This window comes from Meleagris gallopavo, chromosome 1 (genome assembly GCF_905368555.1).
Source record: "Meleagris gallopavo chromosome 1, MGAL_WU_HG_1.1, whole genome shotgun sequence".
Classification (NCBI taxonomy): Eukaryota; Metazoa; Chordata; class Aves; order Galliformes; family Phasianidae; genus Meleagris; species Meleagris gallopavo.
In genome coordinates, this window is record NC_139404.1 from 45,269,595 (window position 1) to 45,277,519 (window position 7,925).

At 38.0% G+C, this 7,925-nt stretch overlaps 1 protein-coding gene across 2 annotated transcripts in view; it reads right to left on the minus strand.

Annotated features, from left to right (window-relative positions):
• Nucleotides 1-7,925, minus strand: part of CDK17 (cyclin dependent kinase 17) — a 90,348-nt gene that overhangs the window by 81,236 nt on the left and 1,187 nt on the right. The gene's annotated exons all lie outside the window — the stretch shown is intronic.

A 7,925-nucleotide genomic window follows, 5' to 3' on the forward strand; every position in this document is an offset into this window, starting at 1 on the left:
TGAAACTCAAGAAAATCATTCTCAATATACAGTAAAATAGAAATATATCTTCCAAGCAAAACCAGCAAAAAACCTCTGGAATGAACTGCAATTTCAGTTGCCATGAGCAACTATGGCAGCCCTATCACGGAAAGATGCAAACTGAGTACCGACTATACTCTGTAGTGCCATTAAGTTTGTAATGAGCATCAAAAGCAAGTTCAGTATATGTTCACATCTTGAGGAGGCTTGTTTTATCTTTTACCACATCTAAAAAACGCATCTAAAAAACAGTTTCTGAAATACAAAAAAGATGATTTTCACTTTTCCTGCAACCTTCATTTCTGAAATTACCATGAGACACAAAATGAAAACAGATTGTTCAGGTATCTATCTCCATATTCAAACATAATATCACTATCACTGCTACTGATGCTGCTGGAATTTTAATTTGTCCTAGGCATATGTAACTAGAAGGGAAGAATAAAAAAAAAATAATCAGTGTTTCTTGCTTACATATTAAAGACCCAACTGTATGAATAGCAAGGCGGAAGGGGAAGGGAGCACATTATTTGTCTCCAGGCACTTTGCAGACAGTTTCATATCAATTGTGGAGTCAAATATCAGCTCTGCAGCACCAATACGAAAATACTTTGTTCCCCAGCCACTCTTTCTTCATCACCAACAGCCATGTAAGTCTTCCCTCTTCCTCCAACTCTCTTCCCTCCCACACATTAAGTGGAAACCTACTCAGTTTACTAATGCAGTAAGAACTTCTGAAGCAAGCACTTAATTCAACTCAAACTGGGATGCATAACAAGGACTGCAGTGGGCTCCTGAAAATATGGAAGGAGAGGCAGTTCTGTATTAAGATGTCAGTGCTGTCCTTTGAAAGCGTTACTCTACTGATTATAGATACAAGTAGTAGAAAACAAATGAACTAACACCAGCACTCAAATCAGCCAGTCTGGCACAAATAATATTTTAGATAAGATTATTTGAGAAAATAGTTCCCAAGTTTTAACAACTCATTCTAGAAACAGATGATTAAAGACAATGTGGGCATTTTGCAATGACACAGGTCATAGTCACAGGTGCAAATCGCCACTGCCCATTCATACACCCCCAAAATAACTTAACAATGACAAACAATGTACAGCTTAAATCCTTCAACTAATGTCCACCTCTTCCACCAACAGAAACAATCTTAAATAGCAGGAAAACAAAACTCCTATTAGGTAAGAATACCAAAACAAAATCCCATTTTAAAGGAAGTGGGTTCAGAATACTTTCTTATCATCAAAGTACATTTCATACACAAAGTAAAAACACATTTGGAAATGCAACAGCTAAGCTAGGTATGAAAGCACGTCAAGTCCATAACTTCAGAACTCATAATCTACTTGGCACCGTTCCTAAAATAGGAAAACTGCAAAATTCAAGAAGAAAAGCATATAGCTATGGAAGCTATTTACTACCATGCGCAGCTATGTTGTATTTCCCAAGTTGTCCAGGAAAAAGGGAGTATGTTTAGTACCAAAATGACTTCCTCTCCCTAAATACATTTTAAAAGCTATTTTTTGACTTATGGATCAAACGTTTTGCTTTTGAGAATTATATCCAGATGAATCAGAAAGAAGCCACAATACAACATTTAGGTTAACTGCATTCCCTGATAAACAACCCAGTGTTACAAGCAGCAGGTTTAAAAATACTGTGACTTGTGCAAATGGGAACACTGTAAGCTGTTTATCTTGTTTAATCCTGAAGGTAAATAGCATAAGCTTTCAAATATTTTGCTTTGCCATAACCTATTGAATCATACTGACAAAGCTAATGAAATATTATAGAGAATCTTAAAGTTCTGGAATTGTCTCTGAAATTGTATTATTGTACAGATAAGAAATACAGGAAATTATTGTCAAGAACACTCAGCAGCAATACCAGCAATGTAAATCCAAGCTGTAGCTTCAGTAAAGCCAAAGATCTCATCTTCTCCTCAGGTGACCAATTCTTTGGAAAGGACGTGGATTCTGCACAAATGCCCTACTGAAGTCCCTTTAAAATATGACCACTATTCACTTTTTGTTGCTGTCTAGTCAGACATTTGTTCTGAACTCAATTTCAGATCAAATTGTTCAATTTTTAAACACTATTTTCAAGAAAAAAAAATTTCAGCTTCTTCAGATTTCTGTCCTGCAATACTAAGAACCTCACAGTTCCCATCTCAAAGATAGACCTGCATCAAAACAAATAATATGTATGATTTACCAGTAACTATTTCCCACTGCCTCTTTTTTTCATTACCAAAATAAAGGTTGAGCTGCCATTTTGCACCACGCTTTCAAAAGACTTTAATAAAGCATACACGCTTGATATATTTAGCAGTCAAGGACCTCCTTTCCTCTCCGTGCAAGAGGAAGTTTCCCCTCCCATCTGCTCAGGATATTTAGGAAAATAAATAATTGCAAACTGCTGTTTTTCCACGATCCTGCAGAAGGTGATTATTACATACGTGAAAAAGAAAAAAACAACTCAACCAACAAACCTGAGGTTGCACCCCAGTGCCTATTTTAAGCTCCACTGACATCCTGGAGCAGCCAAAAGCAGCACGGCCCATAGCACTCAATTCCACATTGTCAGAGGGAGCTGCTGGTGCCAGGCAGCACAGGGCCAAGCGCAGCCTCCTGCAGCCATCTGAGCTTCGCATTTGGTTTTCAATGAGCCTATAAATAAGGTAAATTATTATAAAATACTTTTGCAAGGAGGCACTTAAACTGTTTAGTTAGATATTTATGACAAGGCTTTTAAGACTGAGTGGTAGTTAAGAAGGAAACAACCTTCCTGCACTTTTAAACACCCCGCTGCTGTTTATGACAACTGGATCTTCACAGACAGAGAAAAAACAGAGGATGTGGCTCTTGCAACAAGCTAGGAACAGACAAGAAACAGGGATCTTAGCGTTCCTCAGTTAAAACCCACAGCCACCACTGCTTTGGCCTATGCAGAGCGTTTATGAATTCTACAATCGGAAATTCAGCTTTCAGCTATGCTGGAAGCCCAGTAAAATGTAATACATTATTTTACATTTGATTTTAGACCTCTTGCGTACGACTTGTGATTGCTGAAACTTCCAAAACTGCGCCAACGACCCATTCTGGCTAAGTTCTCTGGGATCTACGTACAAAAAGGGTGAGCAATTTTCACTTTCTCTTGCTCCCCTGACAAACACGCCAGGCAGCCGGCACTGACCAGCCCCTCAGACACCCTGACATTGCTGAGCCCACACGGCACACCGTGACGTAACTGCGGTATTTATAGGGGCTGCTTGGCTCGTGCCATCGGCAGCCAGGTTTTACTCTGTCACACGCAGACACGTGAGCAACCGTTGCAGCTCCTTAATCAAAATGCCATGTAACAACCAACCAAAGTTTTTACAAGTCTGTTCTGCAGTATCAATAGTCACGTATCACAAAGTTTGTCATTTATCAAGAGACTTGAAAGTTATTTTCACAAGATCAATTTTCTATAAACTTGTGATGGACCATGATAATTTTCACCTCAACTTAAACTTTAGCTCAGTAAATACCCTTTACAATGCTCTTTATCAACTCTTAGCACACTTCAGTTGTGCTCATCACAAATTTCCTCAGTATTCTAAGACCTACCGACAAACACCAACTGTATCAATACCCCAGAAAATGCCCCATCAACATTTTACAATTCTTACCATACAACTCCAGGGGCTGCTGTTCAACATCTTCACGCTATTTTAAGAAACACTTCAAGGCATCGTGTGTATGACTATCATCTGGTTTTACTTATGAACATAAGAGTATTTAATGAACATTGCTGACCTCTCCTGAATAGCATCAAATACTACCATTTTCTTTAGTGTTTTCATGGGCTAATAGCCTTGTTAGAATTCATTTTCTTTTCAAAACACATCCTGCCTTTTGGTCGCAACTTTTTCCTCATTGCAGTCTTTGACTTTGCTTGTCAACCACATCCACTTCAACTTCTATACATTTTTGTGAACTGGCTTCTATAGAGAGAAACTCAAACAGGTTTCTCTTAGTTACAACGGGTTTGCTGTTTTTAATGATCTTTGATCAGTCTTGGTAATTCCCATCTCCAAAAGATCTTTATTTTCATGAATGCCAATTCATGCCAATTCAGCTCCATTACTATAAACCTCACTAAAAATATCTTTAATGCTTGCTGTATAAAAACATCTTCCATGTATCTGAACAAAATTCAAACAAATCAAGATATTCCACACTAGTAATGTGTGAATAAGGAGTCAAAAACACTTGCAAAGGGACATTCCTGAAAGAAGACTTCCGGTTATGAAAGCTCAGGTGAAGATACGACGTCCACAGAGGGGAAAGCCAGGATCCTGCCAGCTCCAGCATGAACAGAAAGTGAGGCTGACAAGGCACAGCCGCTAAAAATCAGAGACCGTCATGCAACTCCAGCACGCCTTGAAAACAGCAGCAGGGGAAGGCATACAGTTATAAGGAATAGGCTATAATTAAATGAAATATGATTAGAGAGCACGCAGTAACTTTCACTTACACAAGATATCTAGCAAGCCCAACCTAAAATATGAAAACAAGTGAGAACTGTGTCTAGGAGGATAAACAAGACGTTTCTCTTTGTTGTGGTATAATAACACAGCCTTGTTCATCATAATATATGCAGAATTCATTGTTCCAGAGAATATTAAAAAAAAAAGGGGGGATGGGATGATAGTCAAACACTTGGCTAAAACTGTGTTCTTCAACTTACTATATTTTCAAGGCATTAGAGAAAGAACAATCACAAATTTGCCCTTACATTCACTGAAGCCTTCATGTACTTACTTAAAAAGCATTCAGAAAGTACTTTATCTCTTTTTTCTAATTCTGCCCCATCATACAAAAAATAAAAATACTTTCACTGCTGTAGTTTTTTGGCCATGTTATTCATGTTTTTTCCTCTCCGTATTGTTTCTGTACAGAACCCCCCGAAAACCCGATGGTCCCAACAAAACAAATTTCTAATCTTTTAAAAACAGGCACTAGACCTCAAAAGCCCAAACATGTCAGTAAAACAGTTACGATGATTTCCAGAATTGGTGCGTTTAAAGGATTTTATAATACAGTCATTCATGGGGTTTAATAATCTCCATTAAGAAGTGGCAAAAGCCTTATTGTTTGAGGATTTACAATGGATCAGAAAACACATTAGAAAATATAAAATAAGAATTCTTCCTTGGCATGGAAATAACCAAATTAACCTATCTTTCTAATTTCATGTTGTCAGCATAAATTGCATGGTTCCAGAAAGTAGTCAAATCCTAAACAGGGATCTGTATTCCTGCATGACTTCATGCTTTCTTCAATAACTATGGCTTTCCAACAATATAAGATTACAAAAATACTGTAAAACTTGCACAAGAAATCACCTTTTCAAGGCTACATTCTTTCTTCATGCTGTCATAATCAAAGCCCAAACTTGCCATTTCCATTACAGATAAAGCATTCACTGGTTCTTCCATTGGAACTTTGCATTTTTTTTTTAATACATGCAGGATATTGCATTATGCAAAAAGAAAAAAAAAATTACCAAAAGCTAGCTAGATGCAAGTTACCATTCTCCATATAACTGGATCAGAGAACAGAAGCTGAACCACTGCAGTGAGATATACGAGTAAGGCAGCTCAGCTGAACTCCACAGCTGACACTTCCGCTAAAACGAGGCCAGGAAACCAACAGCTCTATAGGAAGTACCAATCCACAAAGTTAGTTAACAGCGCAGTATCAGTACACTGCAGTATCCCTACATTAAGCAGGGATTTGTATTTGATACAGTTATTGCTAGTCATGTGACTAAATGATCATTAACTCTCACTCTGTAGAGAAACACCTACCAAAACTGGATCACAATTCTCTACAAAATACACAGAAAAAAGAAAACACCTCTCATCATTAATGATATTTCTGTGAAATTACTATTTCTGGAAGTATTATCTGTTATTCTCGTTTATAGGGGAAAAACACGACTAGGCTCTGAAAGGGTAAAACACATTTACTAAGTTTATTAACATAAAACGTAGCCTCAGATTTCTTAAAAGTTTTTAAGAATTCAATTGAAATTACTGCCTAGTAATAAAAGCATTCAAATATAAAACACTTCTGATTTTAACATCCAAGTACAATGATCTCTGTATCAGTGTGTGAACTGGCACCAAAATAATTCAAGTTCCACATTCAGAATGAGAATGTCATCACTACAATGACATGCACTGCAAAAAAGACAATGGTCACCAGCAGTACAGCGTGTCAGTCTGTTCTTTAAATGTGAAGCACAGCACTGGGCAGCAGAAACAGAATGAAGACTGTGGAACCATCGAGCAAACATCTGGCGTTTTGAAACCATTTCTACAGCAAAAGTTGTGGAGGAGAGTTTTGTATCAGATTCTGAAGTGTCACCAATGGTAGCGGTGTGCAGCTGAGTCATGAGACATATAAGTGAAACTTGCTGCAATAAAAATAAAAACTTAAAAACCACATAGCGGATAACTTAAGAATTGTAACTAACAATCAGTGTGTTTACAAATACTGAATGTACACTACAAAAGCCTGATTTTTAGACAATTTTCAGATTCTAAGACTTTTTTTTTCCTCCCTAGCTACAAATGAAAGCAAACCAGTCCACAGATCACCCACTTCTTCCAGGCCACGTGGAAGGAGCAATTTTCAGGAAAGGTTTTAATGCAGTGCTCATAGAATGAGTCTCTGGCGAAGCCCTTCCTGACGGCGCTTATGTTGGCTTACTCAAATACACTGCATTGAACCAGAACTTACTAAGATTAGTGAAACATTTTTTTTTCCTCCAACAGCAGATACGTATTTAAGAAATCGGAAGAATGCGTATGTTAACAATCCAGCCAGAAATCTTGGCATATTATTAGTCGTTGGTACTATGTGGCACAACAGGCATACAGGATAACTATGCCATAAGCAATCTCCTATTTTTATGCTGCAGCACTATGCAGAAATTGAAGACGTTTTTCCCATTCGGGGGAAAAACAGCTGTTTTTAAATTACTCTAATTCTTTATTTCAATTAATTAATTTTTCACTACACGTCAGAGGTGTTTTCCATATTAAACTGATGAATTAATGCACGACATCCTTGGCCAAGCTAAAAATAAATGACCCCGTGCTTCCCAACTACCATTTGCTGCAGACAACACAAGCTCTGATTCGCAAGCAGCATGGATGCAGGCAGACCCCTACTGATCTGTGCGGAATTCCATCCTGGGAGAACACCAGGATGCAGCAACATGCAAAGCCCAGGTCTGAGCAGCCACACGCTATCCCATTATAGGTGCTGTAAGCCAGACTGCACATCGACAGGCAGGATTTACATAATGCCATCAAAAAGGGATGCTTTCATCTCTCAAATTCAAGTGGCCTTTTTAACGCCAAGTTAACACTGTAATGACTTCTCTGTTGGAGGAGGAGATTGGGTTTGTTCTTTCAAGTATAAATGATTTTTAAGGAAATTTTTTCACTCTGCATTTCAAACATATGATTCCATGTTTTCGTATCTGTTACTTCTGCGTTAATTATTCAAAACAGGCCTTTCTCACATCACGTCGAGTGCAGATACAAATAACAAGGGCTGTGCAATGAGCACCCAGGATTCCTACAACAAAGCAATATGGCAATTTCTTTAGTATCTTATGCACATAAAATAACAGGTCACCTACTTCACTTTTACATAGTTCTCGTGTGAAAACAAACCCGAATCCGGCATCGTCTTTTGATTTGATAAGCTTTCTTCTGACCCGTGTCTTCCATGTATTTAACCTCTGCTCATCTGATCTGCAGCTCAATTAGTACCATTCAGGAAGGAAGGGAATGGAAGGATATCAAACCCGGCTTCTTCTCCTCA